A 17,521-nucleotide genomic window follows, 5' to 3' on the forward strand; every position below is an offset into this window, starting at 1 on the left:
CACAACCCAGACACGTATTTATAATGAACTTGGCAAAGGAGTTCATATCCGATCTAGGTGTCATACCTAGTGCATCGGGTCCGATGAAAATCTTTTGTGACAACACTGGTGCAATTGCCTTGGCAAAGGAATCCAGATTTCACAAGAGAACCAAGCACATCAAGAGACACTTCCATTTCATCCACGATCAAGTCAAGGAGGGAGACATAGAGATTTGCAAGATACATACAGATCTGAATGTTGCAGACCCGTTGACTAAGCCTCTCTCACGAGCAAAACATGATCAGCACCAAGACTCCATGGGTGTTAGAATCATCACTATGTAATCTAGATTATTGACTCTAGTGCAAGTGGGAGACTGAAGGAAATATGCCCTAGAGGCAATAATAAAGTTGTTATTTATATTTCCTTATATCATGATAAATGTTTATTACTCATGCTAGAATTGTATTAACTGGAAACTTAGTACATGTGTGAATACATAGACAAACACAGTGTCACTAGTATGCCTCTACTTGACTAGCTCGTTGAATCAAAGATGGTTAAGTTTCCTAGCCATAGACATGAGTTGTCATTTTATTAACGGGATCACATCATTAGAGAATGATGTGATTGACTTGACCCATTCCGTTAGCTTAGCACGATGATCGTTTAGTTTGTTGCTATTGTTTTCTCCATAACTTATACATGTTCCTATGACTATGAGATCATGCAACTCCCGAATACCGGAGGAACACTTTGTGTGCTACCAAACGTCACAACATAACTAGGTGATTATAAAGGTGCTCTACAGGTGTCTCTGATGGTGTTTGTTGAGTTGGCATAGATCGAGATTAGGATTTGTCACTTCGATTGTCGGAGAGATATCTCTGGGCCCTCTCGGTAATGCAAATCAATATAAGCCTTGCAAGCAATGTGACTAATGAGTTAGTTGCGGGATAATGCATTAGAGAACGAGTAAAGGGACTTTCCGGTAACGAGATTGAACTAGGTATTGAGATACCGACGATCGAATCTTGGGCAAGTAACATACCGATGACAAAGGGAATAACGTATATTGTTATGCGGTTTGACCCATAAAGATCTTCGTAGAATATGTAGGAGCCAATATGAACATCTAGGTTCCGCTATTGGTTATTGACTGGAGACGTGTCTCAGTCATGTCTACATAGTTCTCGAACCCGTAGGGTCCGCACGCTTAACGTTTGGTGACGATCGGTATTATGAGTTTATGTGTTTTGATGAACCGAAGGTTGTTCGGAGCCCCGGATGTGATCACGGGCATGACGAGGAGTCTCGAAATGGTCGAGACATAAAGATCGATATATTGGAAGCCTATGTTTGGACATCGGAAAGATTCCGAGTGAGTTCGGGCACATACCGGAGTACCGGGGGGGTTACCGGAACCCCCCGGGGAGTATATGGGCCCTAATGGGCTTTAGTGGAGAGAGATAGGGAGAGGCAGCCAGGGCAGGGCGCGCGCCTCCTCCCCCTCTGGTCCAAATTGGACTAGGAAGGGGGCGGCGCCCCCCTTTCCTTCGTCCCTCTCTCCCCCTTCCTTCTCTCCTAGTCCAACTAGGGAAAGGGGGATCTGTCGTGGATTTGTCACGGCAGATGTCCTTAGTGTCAGGACTTAGTCGCGAGGCCAACGCATCTATGTGGTAGCTTGAGAGGGGTTGAGCGGGACGAGAGAGTGATGCTTTTACCCAGGTTCGGCCCCTCACGGTGGAGGTAAAAGCCTACATCCTGCTTCATTGATATTGATGATGATGACCATGGTTACAAGATTGCTCTATCTCGAGAGCTGTTGTCTAAACCTAACTTGTCCAACTCGTGGAACTTGTGAGTCTTCCCCCTTTTGGGGAGCCCTGCCCCTCCTTATATATGTTGGAGGGGCGGGTTACATGTAGAGTCCTATTAGGATTAGGACTAGTCTATCTCTAATACAAACCGGATACAAGTCCAGGTCTTAACTCCTTGTAAGATAAATGTTCCTCATGCCTTTCCTCTTAAACCGGCCCACCATTATCATAAACCGGCATGTTGGGCCTTGGGCCTTGTCATCCATCTGGAACACGCGCCGGGTCACCAATGAGTCTTCAGGCTCGTGAATCGTCATACCAGTGAACCGCCAGACACGTAAACCGCCAGACATGTAAACCGCCAATCACGTAAACCGCCAATCCTCTGGCGGTTTACCAATGAAACGCTTAGTCCGGCCGGGTTATACTTCCGGCCGGTTTACGCCGCGGGGTATATCCCCGACAGGATCCTACTCCCGGAGGGAGTAGGACTCCTCCAGGGCGCGCCATAGAGGGCCGGCCCTCCCCCCTCCTCCACTCCTTTATATACGGGGGAGGGGGCACCCCAGAGACACACAAGTTGATCATTGATCCCTTAGCCATGTGCGGTGCCCCCTCCGCCATAATCCACCTCACTCATATCGTAGCGGTGCTTAGGCAAAGCCCTATTCCGGTAGCATCATCATCACCGTCATCATGCCGTCGTGCTGATGAAGCTCTCCCTCGACACTCTGCTGGATCATGAGTTCGTGGGACGTCACCAAGCCGAACGTGTGTAGATCACGGATGCGCCGTACTTTCGGTACTAGGATCGGTCGATCGTGAAGATGTACGACTACATCAACCGCATTGTCATAACGGTTCCGCTTACGGTCTATGAGGGTACGTGGACAACACTCTCCCCTCTCGTTGCTATGCGTTACTATGATCTTGCGTGTGCGTAGGAATTTTTTTGAAATTACTGCGTTCCCCAATAGTGGCATCAGAGCCAGGTTGATGCGTAGATGTTATATGCATGAATAGAACACAAAGGAGTTGTGGGCGTGGATATATACATATTGCTTGCCGTCACTAGTTGTTTCTTGATTCGGCGGTATTGTTGGATGAAGCGGCCCAGACCGACATTACGTGTACGCTTACGCAAAACTGGTTCTACCGACATGCTTCGCACACAGGTGGCTGGTGGGTGTCAGTTTCTCCAACTTTAGTTGAATCGGATTCAATGAACAGGGTTCTTTCTGAAGATCAAAAAGCAATCGCTATACCGCGTTGTGGTTTTTGATGCGTAGGTAAGAACGGTTCTTGCTCAGCCCGTAGCAGCCACGTAAAACTTGCAACAACAAAGTGGAGGACATCTAACTTGTTTTTGCAGGGCATGTTGTGATGTGATATGGTCAATACCTGATGCTAAATTTTATTGTATGAGATGATCATGTTTTGTAACAGAGTTATCGGCAACTGGCATGAGCCATATGGTTGTCGTCTTATTGTATGAAATGCAATCGCCATGTAATTGCTTTACTTTATCACTAAGCGGTAGCGATAGTCATAGAAGCAATAGTTGGTGAGACGACAACGATGCTTCGATGGAGATCAAGGTGTCAAGCCGGTGACGATGGTGATCATGACGGTGCTTTGGAGATGGAGATCAAAGGCACAAGATGATGATGGCCATATCATATCACTTATATTGATTGCATGTGATGTTTATCCTTTATGCATCTTATTTTGCTTAGTTCGGCGGTAGCATTATAAGATGATCTCTCACTAAATTTCAAGGTATAAGTGTTCTCCCTGAGTATGCACCGTTGCTACAGTTCGTCGTGCTGAGACACCACGTGATGATCGGGTGTGATAAGCTCTACGTTCACATATAGCGGGTGCAAGCCAGTTTTGCACACGCAGAATACTCGGGTTAAACTTGACGAGCCTAGCCGATGCAGATATGGCCTCGGAACACTGAGACCGAAAGGTCGAGCGTGAATCATATAGTAGATATGATCAACATAGTGATGTTCACTGTTGAAAACTACTCCATCTCACGTGATGATCGGACATGGTTTAGTTGATATGGATCACGTGATCACTTAGATGATTAGAGAGATGTCTATCTAAGTGGGAGTTCTTAAGTAATTTGATTAATTAAACTTTAATTTATCATGAACTTAGTACCTGATAGTATTTTGCATGTCTATGTTGTTGCAGATAGATGGCTCGTACTGTTGTTCCGTTAAATTTTAATGCGTTCCTAGAGAAAGCTAAGTTGAAAGATGATGGTAGCAACTACACGGACTGGGTACGTAACTTGAGGATTATCCTCATTGCTGCACAGAAGAATTTTATCCTGGAAGCACCGCTAGGTGACAAACCCGCTGCAGGAGCAACGCCAGATGTTATGAACACCTGGCAGAGCAAAGCTGATGGCTACTTGATAGTTCAGTGTGTCATGCTTTACGGCTTAGAACTGGGACTTCAACAATGTTTTGAACGTCATGGAGCATATGAGATGTTCCAGGAGTTGAAGTTAATATTTCAAGAAAATACCCGGATTGAGAGATATGAAGTCTCCAATAAGTTCTACAGCTGCAAAATGGAGGAGAATAGTTCTGTCAGTGAACATATACTCAGAATGTCTGGGTACCACAACCACTTGACTCAGCTGGGAGTTAATCTTCCTGATGATAGTGTCATTGACAGAGTTCTTCAATCATTGCCACCAAGCTACAAGAGCTTCGTGATGAACTATAATATGCAAGGGATGGATAAGACGATTCCTGAGCTCTTCGCAATGCTAAAGGTTGCGGAGGTAGAAACCAAGAAGGAGCATCAGTGTTGATGGTCAACAAGACCACCAGTTTCAAGAAAAAGGGTAAAGGGAAGAAAGGGAACTTCAAGAAGAACAGCAAGCCAGTTACTGCTCAAGTGAAGAAGCCCAAGTCTGGACCTAAGCCTGAGACTAAGTGCTTCTACTGCAAAGGGACTAATCACTGGAAGCGGAACTGCCCCAAGTATTTGGCGAAGAAGAAGGATGGCAAAGTGAAAGGTATATTTGATATACATGTTATTGATGTGTACCTTACTAATGCTCGCAATAGTGCCTGGGTATTTGATACTGGTTCAGTTGCTAACATTTGCAACTCAAAACAGGGGCTACGGATTAAACGAAGATTGGCTAAGGACGAGGTGATGATGCCTGTGGGAAATGGTTCCAAAGTCGATGTGATCGTCGTCGACACGCTACCTCTACATCTACCTTTGGGATTAGTTTTAGACCTAAATAATTGTTATTTGGTGCCAACGTTGAGCATGAACGTTATATCTGGATCTTGTTTGATGCGAGACAGTTATTCATTTAAATCAGAGAATAATGGTTCTTCTATTTATATGAGTAATATCTTTTATGGTCATGCACCCTTGATGAGTGGTCTATTTTTACTAAATCTTGACAATAGTGATACACATGTTCATAGTATTGAAGCCAAAAGATGCAGAGTTGATAATGATAGTGCAACTTATTTGTGGCACTGCCGTTTAGGTCATATTGGTGTAAAGCGCATGAAGAAACTCCATTCTGATGGACTTCTGGAATCACTTGATTATGAATCACTTGGTACTTGCGAACCATGCCTCATGGGCAAGATGACTAAAACTCCGTTCTCCGGAACAATGGAGCGAGCAACAGAGTTATTGTAAATCATACATACTGATGTATGTGGTCCAATGAACATTGAAGCTCGCAGCGGATATCGTTATTTTCTCACCTTCACAGATGCTTTGAGCAGATATGGGTATATCTACTTAATGAAACATAAGTCTGAAACATTTGAAAAGTTCAAAGAATTTCATAGTGAAGTGGAAAATCATCGTAACAAGAAAATCAAGTTTCTGCGATCTGATCATGGAGGTGAATATTTGAGTTATGAGTTTGGACTTCATTTGAAGCAATGCAGAATAGTTTCGCAACTCACGCCACCTGGAACACCACAATGTAATGGTGTGTCTGAACGTCATAACCGCACTTTATTAGATATGGTGTGATCTATGATGTCTCTACTGATTTACCGCTATCATTTTGGGCTTATGCTTTAGAGACGGCTGGATTCACGTTAAATAGGGCACCATCTAAATACGTTGAGACGACACCTTGTGAACTGTGGTTTGGCAAGAAACCCAAGTTGTCGTTTCTTAAAGTTAGGGGCTGTGATGCTTATGTGAAAAAACTTCAACCCGATAAGCTCGAACCCAAATCGGAGAAGTGTCTTCATAGGATACCCAAAGGAGACTGTTGGGTACACCTTCTATCATAGATCCGAAGGCAAGATATTCGTTGCTAAGAATGGATCCTTTCTAGAGAAGGAGTTCCTCTCGAAAGAAGTGAGTGGGAGGAAAGTAGAACTTGATGAGGTATTGTACCTCCTCCCTTATTGGAAAGTAGTTCATCACTGAAATCAGTTCCAGTGATTCCTACACCAGTAAGTGAGGAAGCTAATGATGATGATCATGAAACTTCTGATCAAGTTACTACCGAACCTCATAGGTTAACCAGAGTGAGATCCGCACGAGAGTGGTACGGTAATCCTGTTCTGGAGGTCATGTTACTTGACCATGACGAACCTATGAACTATGAGGAAGCGATGATGAGCCCAGATTCCGCAAAATGGCTTGAGGCCATGAAATCTGAGATGGGATCCATGTATGAGAACAAAATGTGGACTTTGCTTGACTTGTGCGATGATCAGCAAGCCATGGAGAATAAATGGATCTTCGAGAAGAAGACTGACGCTGACAGTAATGTTACTGTCTACAAAGCTTGGCTTGTTGCAAAAGGTTTTCAACAAGTTCAAGGAGTTGACTACGATGAGACCTTTTCACCCGCAGCGATGTTTAAGTCCGTCCGAATCATGTTAGCAATTGCCGCATTTTATGATTATGAAATTTGGCAAATGGATGTAAAAAATGCATTCCTTAATGGATATCTTAAAGAAGAGTTGTATATGATGCAACCAGAAGGTTTTGTCGATCCAAACGGTGCTAAGAAAGTGTGCAAGCTCCAGCAATCCATTTATGGACTGGTGCAAGCCTCTCGGAGTTGGAATATATGCTTTGATAGTGTGATCAAAGCATATGGTTTTATACAGACTTTTGGAGAAGTCTGTATTTACAAGAAAGTGGGTGGGAGCTCCGTAGCATTTCTGATATTATATGTAGATGACATATTGTTTATCGGAAATGATACTGAATTTCTGAATAGCATAAAAGGATACTTGAATAAGAATTTTTCAATGAAAGACCTCGGTGAGGCTGCTTATATATTAGGCATCAAGATCTATAGAGATATATCAAGACGCTTAATTGGACTTTCACAAAGCACATACCTTGATAAAGTTTTGAAGAAGTTCAAAATGAATCAAGCAAAGAAAGGGTTCTTGCCTGTGTTACAAGGTGTGAAGTTGAGTCAGACTCAATGCCGGACCACTGCAGAAGATAGAGAGAAAATGAAAGGTGTTCCCTATGCTTCAGCCATAGGCTCTATCATGTATGCAATGTTGTATGCAATGTTGTGTACCAGACCTGATGTGTGCCTTGCTATCAGTTTAGCAGGGAGGTACTTGTTGGGGAACGTTGCAGAAAACAAAAATTTTCCTATGGTTTCACCAAGATCCATCTATGAGTTCATCTAGCAACGAGTGATCGGATGCATCTACATACCTTTGTAGATCGCGAGCGGAAGCGTTCAAAGAACGGGGATGAGGTAGTCGAACACGACGTGATCCAAATCACCGGAGATCCTAGCACCGAACGGACGGCACCTCCGCGTTCAACACACGTACAGTCAGCGTAACGTCTCCTTCTTCTTGATCCAGCAAGAGGGAAGGAGAGGTTGAGGAAGATGGCTCCAGCAGCAGCACGACGGCGTGGTGGTGATGGAGCTGCAGTACTCCGTCAGGGCTTCGCCAAGCACTATGGAGGAGGAGGAGGTGTTGGAGAGGGAGAAGGAGGCAACCAAAGGCTTGGATGAAAAGCCCTCCTTCCCCCACTATATATAGGAGGGCCAAGGGGGGGGGCGCCGGCCCTAGGAGATCCAATCTCCTAGGGGGGCGGCGGCCAAGGGAGGTTTCCCTCCCCCCCCCCCCCCACCTAGGAGGTGCCTTCCACTAGTGGGACTCTTCCCTTTTGTGAACCCTAGGCGCATGGGTCTCTTGGGGCTGGTGCCCTTGGCCCATGTAGGCCAAGGCACACCCCCTACAGCCCATGTGGCCCCCGGGGCAGGTGGACCCACCCGGTGGACCCCTGGGACCCTTCCGGTGGTCCCGGTACAATACCGATAACCCCGAAACTTGTCACGATGGCCGAAATAGCACTTCCTATATATAATTCTTTACCTCCGGACCATTCCGGAACTCCTCGTGACGTCCGGGATCTCATCCGGGACTCAGAACAACATTCGGATTACTGCATATACATATCCCTACAACCCTAGCGTCACCGAACCTTAAGTGTGTAGACCCTACGGGTTCGGGAGACATGCAGACATGACCGAGACGACTCTCCGGTCAATAACCAACAGCGGGATCTGGATACCCATGTTGGCTCCCACATGCTCCTCGATGATCTCATCGGATGAACCACGATGTCGAGGATTCAAGCAACCCCGTATACAATTCCCTTTGTCAATCGGTATGTTACTTGCCCGAGATTCGATCGTTGGTATCCCAATACCTCGTTCAATCTCGTTACCGGCAAGTCACTTTACTCGTACCGTAATGCATGATCCCGTGACCAGACACTTGGTCACTTTGAGCTCATAATGATGATGCATTACCGAGTGGGTCCAATGATACCTCTCCGTCATACGGAGTGACAAATCCCAGTCTTGATCCGTGTCAACCCAACAGACACTTTCGGAGATACCCGTAGTATACCTTTATAGTCACCCAGTTACATTGTGATGTTTGGTATACCCAAAGCACTCCTACGTTATCCGGGAGTTACACGATCTCATGGTCTAAGGAAAGATACTTTGACATTGGAAAAACTCTAGCAAACGAACTATACGATCTTTAAGCTATGCTTAGGATTGGGTCTTGTCCATCACATCATTCTCCTAATGATGTGATCTCGTTATCAATGACATCCAATGTCCACAGTCAGGAAACCATGACTATCTGTTGATCAACGAGCTAGTCAACTAGAGGCTTACTAGGGACATGTTGGTGTCTGTTATTCACACATGTATTACGATTTCCGAATAACACAATTATAGCATGAATAAAGACAATTATCATGAACAAGGAAATATAATAATAATGCTTTTATTATTGCCTCTAGGGCATATTTCCAACAGTCTCCCACTTGCACTAGAGTCAATAATCTAGTTACAATGTGATGAATCGAACACCCATGGAATTCTGGTGTTGATCATGTTTTGCTCTAGGGAGAGGTTTAGTCAACGGATCTGCTACATTCAGGTCCGTATGCACTTTACAAATATCTATGTCTCCATCTTGAACATTTTCACGAATGGAGTTGAAACGACGCTTGATGTGCCTTGTCTTCTTGTGAAACCTGGGCTCCTTGGCAAGAGCAATAGCTCCAGTGTTGTCACAGAAGAGTTTGATTGGCCCCGACGCATTGGGTATGACTCCTAGGTCGGTGATGAACTCCTTCACCCAAATTGCTTCATGTGCTGCCTCCGAGGCTGCCATGTACTCCGCTTCACATGTAGATCCCGCCACGACGCTCTGCTTGCAACTGCACCAGCTTACTGCCCCACCATTCAAAATATACACGTATCCGGTTTGAGACTTAGAGTCATCCAGATCTGTGTCGAAGCTAGCGTCGACGTAACCCCTTACGACGAGCTCTTCGTCACCTCCATAAACGAGAAACATTTCCTTAGTCCTTTTCAGGTACTTCAGGATATTCTTGACCGCTGTCCAGTGTTCCTTGCCGGGATTACTTTGGTACCTTCCTACCAAACTTACGGCAAGGTTTACATCAGGTCTGGTACACAGCATGGCATACATAATAGAACCTATGGCTGAGGCATAGGGGATGACACTCATCTCTTCTATATCTTCTGCCGTGGTCGGACATTGAGCTGAGCTCAATTTCACACCTTGCAACACAGGCAAGAACCCCTTCTTAGACTGATCCATATTGAACTTCTTCAATATCTTATCAAGGTATGTGCTTTGTGAAAGACCTATGAGGCGTCTCGATCTATCTCTATAGATCTTGATTCCTAATATATAAGCAGCTTCTCCAAGGTCCTTCATTGAAAAACTCTTATTCAAGTAGGCCTTGATGCTGTCCAAGAGTTCTATATCATTTCCCATCAAAAGTATGTCATCTACATATAGTATGAGAAATGCTACAGAGCTCCCACTCACTTTCTTGTAAACGCAGGCTTCTCCATAAGTCTGCGTAAACCCAAACTCTTTGATCATCTCATCAAAGCGAATGTTCCAACTCCGAGATGCTTGCACCAGCCCATAAATCGAGCGTTGGAGCTTGCACACCTTGCCAGCATTCTTAGGATCGACAAAACCTTCCAGCTGCATCATATACAATTCTTCCTTAAGGAAACCATTAAGGAATGCCGTTTTGACGTCCATTTGCCATATTTCATAATCATAGAATGCGGCAATCGCTAACGTGATTCGGACGGACTTCAGCTTCGCTACCGGTGAGAAAGTCTCATCGTAGTCAACCCCTTGAACTTGTCGATAACCCTTAGCGACAAGCCGAGCTTTATAGATGGTCACATTACCATCCGCGTCTATCTTCTTCTTAAAGATCCATTTATTTTCTATGGCTCGCCGTTCAACGGGCAAGTCAGTCAAAGTCCATACTTCGTTTTCATACATGGATCCTATCTCGGATTTCATGGCTTCTAGCCATTTGTCGGAATCCGGGCCCGCCATCGCTTCTTCATAGTTCGAAGGTTCACCGTTGTCTAACAACATGATTTCCAAGACAGGGTTGCCGTACCACTTTGGTGCGGAACGTGTCCTTGTGGACCTTCGAATTTCAGTAGGAGCTTGATCAGAAGTATCTTGATCATCATCAATAACTTCCTCTCTAGTTGGTGCAGGCACCTCAGGAACATTTTCTTGAGTTGTGCCATTTTCTGGTTCAAGAGGTAACACTTCATCAAGTTCTACTTTCCTCCCACTTACTTCTTTCGAGAGAAACTCTTTCTCTAGAAAGAATCCATTCTTGGCAACAAAGATCTTGCCTTCGGATCTGAGGTAGAAGGTATACCCAACAGTTTCTTTAGGGTATCCTATGAAGACGCATTTTTTCGACTTGGGTTCGAGCTTTTCAGGTTGAAGTTTCTTGACATAAGCATCACATCCCCAAACTTTTAGAAACGACAACTTAGGTTTCTTACCAAACCATAATTCAAACGGTGTCGTCTCAACGGATTTCGACGGAGCCCTATTTAAAGTGAATGCGGCAGTCTCTAAAGCATAGCCCCAAAAAGATAGCGGTAAATCGGTAAGAGACATCATAGATCGTACCATATCTAATAGAGTGCGATTACGACGTTCGGACACACCATTACGCTGAGGTGTTCCAGGCGGCGTGAGTTGTGAAACTATTCCACATTTTCTTAAGTGTGTGCCAAAATCGTGACTCAAGTATTCTCCTCCACGATCTGATCGTAGAAACTTGATTTTCCTGTCACGTTGATTCTCAACCTCACTCTGAAATTCCTTGAACTTTTCAAAGGTTTCAGACTTGTGTTTCATTAAGTAGATGTACCCATATCTACTCAAATCATCAGTGAGGGTGAGAACATAACGATAGCCACCGCGAGCCTCAACACTCATTGGACCGCACACATGAGTATGTATGATTTCCAATAAGTTGGTTGCTCGCTCCATTGTTCCTGAGAACGGAGTCTTGGTCATCTTACCCATGATGCATGGTTCGCACGTGTCAAATGATTCGTAATCAAGAGACTCTAAAAGTCCATCTGCATGGAGCTTCTTCATGCGTTTGACACCTATGTGACCAAGGCGGCAGTGCCACAAGTATGTGGGACTATCATTATCAAGTTTACATCTTTTGGTACTCACATTATGAATATGTGTAGCATTACGCTCGAGATTCATTAAGAATAAACCATTCACCATAGGAGCATGACCATAAAACATATCTCTCATATAAATAGAACAACCATTATTCTCGGATTTAAATGAGTAGCCATCTCGAATTAAACGAGATCCCGATACAATGTTCATGCTCAAAGCTGGCACTAAATAACAATTATTAAGGTTTAATACTAATCCCGAAGGTAAATGTAGAGGTAGCGTGCCGATGGCGATCACATTGACCTTGGAACCATTCCCGACGCGCATCGTCACCTCGTCCTTTGCCAGTCTCCGCTTATTCCGCAGCCCCTGCTTTGAGTTACAAATGTGAGCAACTGCACCGGTATCAAATACCCAGGAGCTACTACGGGTACTAGTAAGGTACACATCAATTACATGTATATCATATATACCTTTTGTTTTGCCGGCCTTCTTGTCTGCTAAGTATTTGGGGCAGTTCCGCTTCCAGTGACCACTTCCCTTGCAATAAAAGCACTCAGTCTCGGGCTTGGGTCCATTCTTTGGCTTCTTCCTAGTAGCTTGCTTGCCGGGCGCGGCAACTCCTTTGCCGTCCTTCTTGAAGTTCTTTTTACCCTTGCCCTTCTTGAACTTAGTGGTTTTATTCACCATCAACACTTGATGTTCCTTCTTGACTTCTACCTCTGCTGATTTCAGCATTGAAAATACCTCAGGAATGGTCTTTTCCATCCCCTGCATATTGAAGTTCATCACAAAGCTCTTGTAGCTTGGTGGAAGCGACTGGAGGATTCTGTCAATGACCGCATCATCCGGGAGATTAACTCCCAGCTGAGTCAAGCGGTTATGTAACCCAGACATAGTGAGTATGTGCTCACTGACAGAACTATTTTCCTCCATCTTACAGCTGAAGAATTTGTCGGGACTTCATATCTCTCGACCCGGGCATGAGCTTGGAAAACCATTTTCAGCTCTTCGAACATCTCATATGCTTCATGTCTCTCAAAACGCTTTTGGAGCCCCGGCTCTAGGCTGTAAAGCATGCCGCACTGAACGAGGGAGTAGTCATTGGCACGTGTCTGCTAAGCGTTCATAACGTCTTGGTTCTGTGGGACGGGTGCGTCACCTAGCGGTGCTTGTAGGACATATTCTTTCTTGGCAGCTATGAGGATGATCCTCAGGTTCCGGACCCAGTCTGTATAGTTGCTGCCATCGTCTTTCAGCTTGGTTTTCTCTAGGAACGCGTTGAAGTTGAGGACTACATTGGCCATTTGATCTACAAGACATATTGCAAAGATTTTTTTAGATTAAGTTCATGATAATAAAGTTCATCTAATCAAATTATTCAATGAACTCCCACTTAGATAGACATCCCTCTGCTAGTCATCTAAGTATAACATGATCCGAGTCGACTAGGCCGTGTCCGATCATCACGTGAGACGGACTAGTCAACGTCGGTGAACATCTTCATGTTGATCGTATCTTCTATATGACTCATGCTCGACCTTTCGGTCTTCTGTGTTCCGAGGCCATGTCTATACACATGCTAGGCTCGTCAAGTCAACCTAAGTGTTTGCATGTGTAAATCTGTCTTACACCCGTTGTATGTGAACGTTTGAATCAAACACCCGATCATCACGTGGTGCATTGAAAACAACGAACTGTCGCAATGGTGCACAGTTAGGGGAACACTTTCTTGAAATTATTATGAGGGATCATCTTATTTACTACCGTCGTTCTAAGTAAACAAGATGCAAAACATGATAAACATCAAATGCAATCAAATAATAATAGTGACATGATATGGCCAATATCACATAGCTCCTTTGATCTCCATCTTGGGGCTCCATGATCATCTTGTCACCGGCATGACACCATGATCTCCATCATCATGATCTCCATCGTTGTGTCTCCATGAAGTTGCTCGCCAACTATTACTTCTACTACTATGGCTAACGCGTTTAGCAATAAAGTAAAGTAATTTACATGGCGTTTCTCAATGACACGCAGGTCATATAAAATAAAGACAACTCCTATGGCTCCTGCCGGTTGTCATACTCATCGACATGCAAGTCGTGATTCCTATTACAATAGCATGAACATCTCATACATCACATATAGATCATTCATCATTCATCACAACTTTGGCCATATCATATCACGAAGCACTTGCTGCAAAAACAAGTTAGACGTCCTCTAATTGTTGTTGCAAGTTTTACGTGGCTGCAATAGGGTTCTAGCAAGAACGTTTTCTTACCTACGTGAAAGCCACAACGTGATTTGTCAACTTCTATTTACCCTTCATAAGGACCCTTTTCATCGAATCCGCTCCAACTAAAGTAGGAGAGACAGACACCCGCCAGCCACCTTATGCAACTAGTGCATGTTAGTCGGTGGAACCGGTCTCACGTAAGCATACGTGTATGGTTGGTCCGGGCCACTTCATCCCACAATACCGTTGAAGCAAGATAAGACTAGTAACGGCAAGAAAGTTGACAACATCTACGCCCACAACAAATTGTATTCTACTCGCGCAAGAAGAACTACGCATAGACCTAGCTCTGATACCACTGTTGGGGAACGTTGCAGAAAACAAAAATTTTCCTACGGTTTCACCAAGATCCATCTATGAGTTCATCTAGCAACGAGTGATCGGATGCATCTACATACCTTTGTAGATCGCGAGCGGAAGCGTTCAAAGAACGGGGATGAGGTAGTCGAACACGACGTGATCCAAATCACCGGAGATCCTAGCACCGAACGGACGGCACCTCCGCGTTCAACACACGTACGGTCAGCGTAACGTCTCCTTCTTCTTGATCCAGCAAGAGGGAAGGAGAGGTTGAGGAAGATGGCTCCAGCAGCAGCACGATGGCGTGGTGGAGATGGAGCTGCAGTACTCCGTCAGGGCTTCGCCAAGCACTATGGAGGAGGAGGAGGTGTTGGAGAGGGAGAAGGAGGCAACCAAAGGCTTGGATGAAAAGCCCTCCTTCCCCCACTATATATAGGAGGGCCAGGGGGGGCGCCGCCCCTAGGAGATCCAATCTCCTAGGGGGGCGGCGGCCAAGGGAGGTTTCCCTCCCCCCCCCCAAGGCACCTAGGAGGTGCCTTCCACTAGTGGGACTCTTCCCTTTTGTGAACCCTAGGCGCATGGGCCTCTTGGGGCTGGTGCCCTTGGCCCATGTAGGCCAAGGCGCACCCCCTACAGCCCATGTGGCCCCCGGGGCAGGTGGACCCACCCGGTGGACCCCCGGGACCCTTCCGGTGGTCCCGGTACAATACCGATAACCCCGAAACTTGTCCCGATGGCCGAAATAGCACTTCCTATATATAATTCTTTACCTCCGGACCATTCCGGAACTCCTCGTGACGTCCAGGATCTCATCCGGGACTCAGAACAACATTCGGGTTACTGCATATACATATCCCTACAACCCTAGCGTCACCGAACCTTAAGTGTGTAGACCCTACGGGTTCGGGAGACATGCAGACATGACCGAGACGACTCTCCGATCAATAACCAACAGCGGGATCTGGATACCCATGTTGGCTCCCACATGCTCCTCAATGATCTCATCGGATGAACCACGATGTCGAGGATTCAAGCAACCCCGTATACAATTCCCTTTGTCAATCGGTATGTTACTTGCCTGAGATTCGATCGTTGGTATCCCAATACCTCGTTCAATCTCGTTACCGGCAAGTCACTTTACTCGTACCGTAATGCATCATCCCGTGACCAGACACTTGGTCACTTTGAGCTCATAATGATGATGCATTACCGAGTGGGTCCAGTGATACCTCTCCGTCATACTGAGTGACAAATCCCAGTCTTGATCCGTGTCAACCCAACAGACACTTTCGGAGATACCCGTAGTATACCTTTATAGTCACCCAGTTACGTTGTGACGTTTGGTATACCCAAAGCACTCCTACGGTATCCGGGAGTTACACGATCTCATGGTCTAAGGAAAGATACTTTGACATTGGAAAAACTCTAGCAAACGAACTATACGATCTTTAAGCTATGTTTAGGATTGGGTCTTGTCCATCACATCATTCTCCTAATGATGTGATCTCGTTATCAATGACATCCAATGTCCATAGTCAGGAAACCATGACTATCTGTTGATCAACGAGCTAGTCAACTAGAGGCTTACTAGGGACATGTTGGTGTCTGTTATTCACACATGTATTACGATTTCCGGATAACACAATTATAGCATGAATAAAGACAATTATCATGAACAAGGAAATATAATAATAATGCTTTTATTATTGCCTCTAGGGCATATTTCCAACAGTACTGCTACCTCTTGAGCACTGCGTTGGATTTCCCCGAAGAGGAAGGGATGATGCAGCAAAGTAGCGTAAGTATTTCCCTCAGTTTTTGAGAACCAAGGTATCAATCCAGTAGGAGGCTACGCTCGAGTCCTGCGTACCTACACAAAAACAATAGCTCAACGCAACCAACGCGCTTAGGGGTTGTCAATCCCTTCACGGTCACTTACGAAAGTGAGATCTGATAGAGATGATAAATCATATTTTGGTATTTTTGGTATAGAGATGCAAAGTAAAAAGTAAAAGCAAAGTAAAAGCAAAGCAATAATAAAGTGATGGAGATTGATATGATGAGAAAGAGACCCGGGGGCCATAGATTTCACTAGTGGCTTCTCTCAAGAGCATAAGTATTCTACGGTGGGTGAACAAATTACTGCTGAGCAATTGACATAATTGAGCATAGTTATGAGAATATCTAGGTATGATCATGTATATAGGCATCACGTCCGAGACAAGTAGACCGAAACGATTCTGCATCTACTACTATTACTCAACTCATCGACCGCTATCCAGCATGCACCTAGAGTATTAAGTTAAAAACAGAGTAACGCCTTAAGCAAGATGACATGATGTAGAGGGATAGTTTCATGCAATATGATAAAAAAAACCATCTTGTTATCCTCGATGGCAACAATAGAATACGTGCCTTGCTGCCCCTTCTGTCACTGGGAAAGGACACCGCAAGATCGAACCCAAAGCTAAGCACTTCTCCCATGGCAAGAAAAACCAATCTAGTAGGCCAAACCAAACTGATAATTCGAAGAGACTTGCAAAGATAACCAATCATACATAAAAGTATTCAGAGAAGATTCAAATATTATTCATAGATAGACTGGATCATAAACCCACAATTCATCGATCTCAACAAACACACCGCAAAAATAAGATTACATCGAATAGATCTCCACGAGAGAGGGGGAGAACATTGTATTGAGATCCAAAAAGAGAGAAGAAGCCATCTAGCTACTAACTATGGACCCGTAGGTCTGAAGTAAACTACTCACACTTCATCAGAGGGGTTTGGATGATGATGTAGAAGCCCTCTGTGATCGATGCCCCCTCCGGCGGAGCTCCGGATCAGGCCCCAAGATGGGATCTCATGGATACAGAAAGTTGCGGCGGTGGAATTAGGTTTTTGGCTCCGTCCCCGATCGTTTGGGGGTACGTGGATATATATATATAGGAGGAAGAAGCACGTCGGTGGAGCTTCGAGGGGCCCACGAGGTAGGGGCGCGCCCTAGGGGGGGCACCTTCCACCCTCGTGACCGCCTCGTGGCTTTCTTGACGGAGGGTCCAAGT

Source organism: Triticum urartu, chromosome 7, assembly GCF_003073215.2.
Source record: "Triticum urartu cultivar G1812 chromosome 7, Tu2.1, whole genome shotgun sequence".
In the NCBI taxonomy this organism is placed as follows: Eukaryota; Viridiplantae; Streptophyta; class Magnoliopsida; order Poales; family Poaceae; genus Triticum; species Triticum urartu.